An 8,268-nucleotide genomic window follows, 5' to 3' on the forward strand; every position below is an offset into this window, starting at 1 on the left:
CCACAAACATATTTTTAGCTACAGTACCAGTCAAAAGTTTGGACACACCTTCTCATTCAATGTTTTTTCTTTATTTTTATTTTTTTCTACATTGTAGATTAATATTGAAGACATCCAAACTATGAAGGAACACATATGGAATTATGTGGTAAACAAACAAATGCTCAACAAACCAGAATATGTTTTATATTTTAGATTCTTCAAAGTAGTTGAATGTGAAGGTGTGTCCAAACTTTTGACTGGTACTGTATGGTTATTGCTGCTGATGTTATGCTATTAATCTATTACTCTTCCTTATCATATTTCCACTAAGGTCTGCCTTTATGTTTTTATCTGACTTTTTTTTTTTTTTAAGATCCAAAAGAGCACATCGTGTACGTTATTTATTTATGTATTTGCAGTCAATTGCTGTTTCATATTATTACAAAATATGTCCGTTTCAAAATTCAAAACAAGAGCACTTAAACACTAGCCTATACAAAACAAGAATTATTTCAACCCAATTGCACCTCTAAATTAAATTTGCTGGTTATGATTTCAGTGTTACTATAATGACATTGGCTGAATTCCAGTGGTCCCAACCTTAGAGGGAAGAAAAACATAATAATACATACTCTTTCAATTCATATATATCTTAACATATGTTCTATTTGAGACACACTAATTGGCTCAGTAAATGGTAGCAGTCCTGCTCTACCACCCCTCAACTGCTGTGCTTTTATTTTGAAAGCCAAGTTAGGAATCTAGACTTGTTTTCGCCTTTTGGAGGCAGCAGCATCTTTTCAGGAAGTTTAAGACAGTGTTTCTAAGAGTATAAGTTCAACAAAGTTGTCCATACACCGACATGTAAGGATAAGGACATTAAATGCCCTTTAAAATTGATTATATGAATTAATGTTTTCCACCCTCAGACTCAAAGTTACCAAAAACTTTTGTGCAGTATTTGCAATTATTGCCAAATGTACCCTCAGAAGAGTTGAGTGATGCTCATTCATGCAGCCACAAATATAATGCAAATGTATCAACATTTATAGAAGAAAAAAACCCAGAATTATTATGTAAAGCTTAATTTCCATCTATCTCAGTTCATAGAATAATGAAGCATGGGATTAAAGGGCCAGTACAGATTATTTGTTAGAATATTGATAGCTCACTTGTGGTGGTACTAATAAATTAGCTCAGTTTAGCTGTAGACAGAGAATAAGTTGTACCATATAGTGTCAGAAAAACTGAACTATTCCTTTAGTGTCATTGTCTAAAAAGAGAGTTTGAGTCAATGTTGTATTGTGGTGATGGTCCAGCAGATGGCAGACATGTGACATTCTGGATGCTAACACCCACTTTATTACTGCTGTTACTACTTCTCACCACTAATGCACCACACCTTGTATAATTATTAGTAGCAGATGACATTTTATGGGCAGTAGCAGCTGCAGCATTTATATGGACATATTGACAACAAAAGACATAAATAATCCAGTGCTTGCCGGAAATTGTGGTAACATAATAAGAATAGAGCTGTCTGTTAGTTCGCTGGTCTTTTCCTTTAATCCTGTTTTGGCTTCTTCACACTACCAGTGTGTGGGCCGAGCACTGATATTTTTGGTAAATAACCCCTTTGATCCAAGCTCAAACATATGATGAGTTTAATATCTCTCATGAGCAGCCACAGATTTTACAAACACCTAATAAATCCCCAAAATGAAATGACAAGTATATTATAAGACTAGATTTGTCTCCAATATTTTCTAATCTTCATTCAGGTCATATGTTTTAGGAAATATTTCCATCTTCTGGTGTACTAAATAACTGCAGGTTGTGGACTCTAAAGCAGGATGACAACAACAATGGAGAGTGTTTTTTAGTGTAAGTATTACTTGCTCATATATGTGATGGAAACTTTTCACAAGCAGCTAGATAAACTCAGAAAATAGTGGCATAAATAAAGTTCTGGCTTTGATTAATGATCTTATTATTAACACAAGCAAAGTTCAGCAAATGTGGATAGTCAGATGGAGGTCAGACAATCCAAATGTTTTATATCTATAATCCCTTGCCTTCAGGAGAACATAACCTTTAATATTTTTATTATAAGACTGACTAATATGGTGAGCTTATCAACTTTTTGTTACTAATCCTCTCCTTAATTCCACAAAAAGACTAATTTATTTCAGTGTAGAGACGATAGAACTTCTAGTTCAGCAAAATGCAGTAACATTTGTCAAGCTTAAAGGAGCATTTATCAGCATAAGTGGAGATGAAACACCATCTCTTCTTAGATGTGCTTGTTTGACCTTCTTCACACTTTTTTGGTTGAGTGATTTATTTACCAGCTGTCATGCGTCTGTCACATGATGATAAAACAATAAAGAGCAGCAACCAGTTTACTGTATGTGAGCAGTTTTTTTTCCTCAAAATATGTGCTTCCTCCCTTATACTTAAGTATAGAAAATGTATATTACATAGTTGAAAGATTCTTTGATTTTTGGTGGCATATTGGAGGTTTCCTTCCTTCTTAGTTTTTCTAACTTAACAAAATACATACTACAAATACAAATACACAAATATTGCTGCTATAAAACACCTGTGTTACTGTAAACAAGAAGAACTTTCCTAGCAATTGTGTAGCAATCAGAAGTTATTGCAGTAACTGAATAATATAAAAACATAATTCATTATTACTAAAAGCTATTCAGTTCTCTAAATAAAGTTATCAAGAGTAAAGTACAAACAAAGCTGATTTGAGAGCTTTGAATTGCTCCTCTGCTGCCTTCTTGCCCAGTGTGGTTTAATTCTACCCCTCTCATTGATTAGAGGTTTTCAGTGTGTCTGACATAATGAGAGTTTCAGACTAATGCCACCCTTCTCAGTCCTAATGGTGCTGCCAAAGCTGCCAGCGGGCCATCTGAGCATCTAGTATTAGGCGTATCCACGGACAGAGCATTGCTCATTTCCTTTAAATGCCCCTCCTCCCCCGACAGCACAGGCAGAGCGCTCTGTCATCCTCCTCCAAAAAGCCCCTCATTAGAAAATCTGCCGAGCAGACAAAGCTACTTGAGACGGCACAATGGTGACTCCCCACATGGTGATTTGAAAGAGCATAAAGGGAATCCAGGTCATGTTTTACTTTTTTTATCTCTTTCCCTTAATCTGATTTATCCGCTGAGACACCCACCTACAAACCTTCTGTTTAGTTTTATCCACCATGTTTCAGATATTCAGGTTATGTTTTTCATACTCCAACATGCCAACACAGGGACTCACTTTTCCTGTATGATAAAGAGCAAAAAGAGTCACAAAGAGGTACGAAGAATGTAGACAAAAGTCCAAAACGTGATGACACATATCTGTGATTCAGCATACTTCATGATGATGATGGTGGTGAAGGATATATTGGGTCTCTGAGAAAGAAAAAGCTTCCTCACCAACTCCTCATCACATGACGTCATCTTCTGTTGCTCACCATGGTCTTCCTGGAGCGGCTGCAGCTGATTAGGCTCAGAATAAGCCTCTCAAGGTTTTTCCGGCTGTGAGTAAGCTCCCATGGTAACCGATGAGACCTTGTTTAATGATGCTGTATTTACCTCAGAGGTCTGCCCTGCTAATCTGTCTCTCTGTACCGCAGCAAGGACATCACACCATCACGAGTCATGCCGCAGTCAGACTGTGTGAACAGATGTATCTACTTTTAAAAATAAGTTTATCCATAAAAAAACAGCATGCTCTCATTCCAACACTTCACATAGACCCCTTAGCGTTACTTTCTAGCGAATCTTATGCTTTATACAACAGTTAATTTTTATCTAAAATAACCAATTAATGTACTTTTTCGTCCCCCCTTGTGGCTCAATAAGAGACACCACAACAGAAAAACTGAAGCATTCATTTTCTCTGGACTGCTTGTTTATCTCATCACTGTCTCTCCTTGTTTAACCTGATGGCTCATCACTAGCGACACATTTCACATGTATCTGTGTCTCCTGAGCCTCACAGCACATGGGGTTTTGCTCAAAGTCACCTTGAAACCCCAACCTGTTCAATATTTCATCATGACAGTTGCATTTTTGCCCCTTCAGTGACTTTTTTTTTTAAGTCAGCCCAGCATACAAGTGCATCTCAGAGCAGCTGGGTTTGAAGTGCCTTGCTCAAGGTCATGTTGACTGATAGTGTTGGAGAAGGCGGCAGCGTGTCTCCTTCATTTCCTGTGCTCTGATTTAGCAGCTTGCCAGGGGATTTAAACTGATAGCTTTCCAGTTTCCAGCCTATTCTCAAGACGTCTGCTGCTGGGGTGACTCTGCAAAATGCTGAGGTGGGTTATAAGAAGGGCAGCGATAGATTCATTTGGACTGCTGAGATAAAGGCTTACTCATGGCGTCATCTTCATCACTGTGTCATGATTTTGTGATTTCAACTTATAACAAATTAGAAGAGACAGCAATTAGAGTCATGATTATAATTAAGATGCTGTATTTGCTATTTTTTGTTTCTTCATCAGTTGGGTTGCATTTTTTAAGTAAGACCATCTCAATAGTTTGATATTTTGGACAACAAAGAACAAAGACATTCTGCAGGGACCACTGCAATTCTACTAAGTGAGATACAGAATGATAAATATTGGTTTGATTTGTGTCAAGGGGAGACAGATGCACTGGTCAATTCTGACATGTAGGCCCATTTTGCTCTCATAGGGATTTGTTCATATATCATTCATAGCCTGATTCATAGAAAAAATTGTAATCCTCAAAACAGTTTTCTTATGGCTGTTGGCAGTATTTTCTGATTTATGGAGTGATGCAAAGAGACAGCAGAAAAATCCCTCTGTAAAAACCCTTTGACTATAATATGTCAACCACATGAAATAATAACACTGAACATGCAACCAATGTTCAGATGTCTGTTCTGGAACTGGATGCAAATGAGCACATATGTAATGCCTCGTTTGCATATTTAAACATAACATTCCAGAAAACTTGTAGTACAAACATAATTGTCTAAATGTAAGTAATCAACTGGGCAAGTTTCATGGTGATATCTATTAGATCATTTCTTTAACTAAATCACACTAAGAAAGACTTATTTATGACTCCAGTGTTTGTGTTGTAAATGCAAAGCTCTGCTTGGCTTCACAGTCACTCTGCAGTCCCACTGTGTTCCTGGACGTCCACCTGTCTCTCAGTGGTTGGACCACTCTGGGTCTGTCTGCCAGCTTGCAGACATCTGTTTACTTCCTCCTCTATCAGTCGTCATGGCTGCAACCGCCCCCACTATTGCCACCAGACCACTCCCCTCGCCCCCACCATCGCCGTCCGGCCTTCCCCACCCCTCTCTCGTGTGTCGTCCCCCCCTCCCCAGACACCAGCTGTGAACCACTTATGCTTATCCTGCAGTCCACCTCGTTCAGCCTTGTCATATCGACGGCCAGCACAGCACTCTTTTTGTCCTCTGCTGTTTTTTTTTTACTGACATACAAACACCTTATTCAAATATACACACTGAAGCTGGCTTTATAAAAAAAAACAAATTCGGTAGAAGGACGAATAACATCCATTATATCTGTTTACTATAAGGCAGAAAATGGCCTCCAGACCTACAATACACGCAATCCTTCTAACTTGTTACAAATGTACATGTAGTTCACTTATAGCACATTATTTATCATGCGCCTGTTGCACTGGAAACTCTGGTTGACCTGACCTGCATGACGTAAGCTGAAAGGCTGTAAATCTGTTGCTAGATTCATTACATGCAACCTAAAGAGTTTTCCATTAGTCATTGCTAACAGGAAGGACAAGCTGCTCCATCATTTTTGCATTAAGTCGTAACATTTAAGTGGCAGAATTGAAATATCTGTCTGCTATTTCTGGACTCTTTATTTCACAGGAATGATGCATGAATACGTATCATGTGTACATATACAGTATGTGTACTTTGCTTGAAAACCCGGGATTGATTAAACTCATATGGATGGCATGTTAGCACTGTTATACAGTATGATGTGTACTGTAGTATGTTTTATTGTGTTATTTGGATGTTTCCTCTAAAAAAAAAAAAAAAGTTATCAAATGCTTTAAATGTGAAACACTGCATGTCACATTTACTCTTGTTGGTAAGGGACACTGAAACTGTGTGACACTTTCTTTTCTTTAAATCAAATCCAAGTCAAACAGTCAGAGAAATGCTTTTATGAAGATGTTTATAGCCAAACATGGAATAACGTGACAAGATTTGGAAAGTCGCTGAGTACATGAAATACAGTGTGACAAATCATCCAGCTAAGAGCCAAATATCCAAATCTTCTCCTCCTATGCCTCCAACCTGATAAACTACCTCCTGCATTGACATTTTCTTGGTTCTCCCCGCTGTCTGAGAGCAGGCAGTGGACAGCAGCCCTTGGGGAGCTCGCAGAGGGAGGTGTGGAGCAGCCAGTGATCAGAGTGAATTAGAGTTATGCGTGACATGCAAAGGAGAGGCTCCAGAATGTGACAACAGCTGAGTTTTAAAGTAAAGCTTTTCCGCCTGAGGGGAGAGAAATAGACGACAAAAGAGAGCACGGCCCGCTGAGAAGAGAGTCAACTCCTTTTGTTGGCTTTCTAAAAACAGAGACCTGTTATCCATTGGTCCTCTCGATTAAAGCAGTCGGCTACTAACTGATGTCTTTAGCATCAAAGCAGAGAAATAAAAGAACATTGTCCTGACAGTATAAATCATCTTTGCTGGCCTTAATCCCAGCTTTTGTAAATATCTTCACACACTCAGCAGGTGAATTATCATGTGAAACTATGTAAATATCAGATAGAACAGAGACTTTTACCCAAATGTCTTCTTATGTTTTTGTGTTGTTATATTGTGCCCAATCCATCAAGCTACATTTCAAGAATTAACTCAAATGTCTTGTCCAAAACAATGGGAAGATCACATTATAGTTGTGTAAAACTTATTTTGACACTGATAAGATCTACTGGGAGTTAAAACAGTAGTACAATAGTTAAAATAAGTTAAATTATAGCTCTGAATCCACTCAATGTAATATGGATTATGATGAGTGCAACTCCAGACTTCAGAGACTAAATTACAAAAAAAAGGGAACATTTTAGTCAAGAAAACCATTGCTTACATAAACTGTCCTTATGGGCATTAATATAAATAAAAAGTATGAATAGTTCACACTGTTGGACACATGCTTATTGCCATTATCTTAATTTATCTTTTTATTTCACAGAATACATTGGCGACCTTTTCGTGTCCAGCTTGTTGGGACACATATCAAACATATCAGGGTTACAAAGATGGATCACTTTGTGGGGGAAACACACAAACTTTCATCTTCTGCTTGCCCTGCAGTCAGTCCTGTGCACACATCAGACCAAAGAAACTTTCTGGAACTTTATACATTTATTTTATACATTTATTTATGTATTGTGTTCCTGTTTGGAGGCCCAGAAGTACTGTTCAAGGAATATCATAACAATGGGAGTTAATTTGTATGGGGATGTAACGTTTGTGTTTTCTTGACACACTTTAGCCTGTTGGGAATATCATGTGACTCCTCTGAAGCTCTTCAACTGTATGTATGTCACTGCCCATGGAGTCGACACTGTCCCGACAGAGCTGGAAGGGAAATCCATACCGCTCTACAATAACTAGCACAAAGCCCTTTTTATTTAAGTCGGTTACATAGCCACGAGGTTTAGACAAATCTACATCCCCAAGCGAGTAGTTTAATAACAAATAATGACCAATGTGGGCTTTATGAAGACATGGTGTTTTGGTTTCTGCAGGTTCTTTGCCCTGCGTATTATCTTTAAAGGAACCAAACCGCCTTATCCATACAGTAAAATATGCATCTTTAATACTAACTGTGCTTAAGTTCATGCAAAATCAACCACAAACATTTGTTCCATTAGCTCTTAGGGATCGGAGGTCATTCCCACCATCAGATATTTTATTATTCCCGTCATAATTAAGTGCAAACATGTAAAATTTCTTCTTGAAAAGTAGAATACAATGACTTTGTTTTGCTTTGATGTACTTGTCTTTTGAAGCTGTGTGACATATTTTCAGACTACAGTGCAGGTGCTCTTTCAAAAGCAAAAGTAAGAAAGTAGGCTGAATGTGTCACACGGAACGTGAGCGATCTAATGCTAAGTCATTGTTGAGTTAAGGTGAGACACAAAGACATAGTATTTCATGCACTAGTCAAATTTGAAGATTTTGACCTTTTTTTGCTTCTATAACTTGTCTTCCACTTTCCAGTTTCAATTCTATCTA

This window comes from Anoplopoma fimbria, chromosome 24 (genome assembly GCF_027596085.1).
Source record: "Anoplopoma fimbria isolate UVic2021 breed Golden Eagle Sablefish chromosome 24, Afim_UVic_2022, whole genome shotgun sequence".
NCBI lineage: Eukaryota > Metazoa > Chordata > Actinopteri > Perciformes > Anoplopomatidae > Anoplopoma > Anoplopoma fimbria.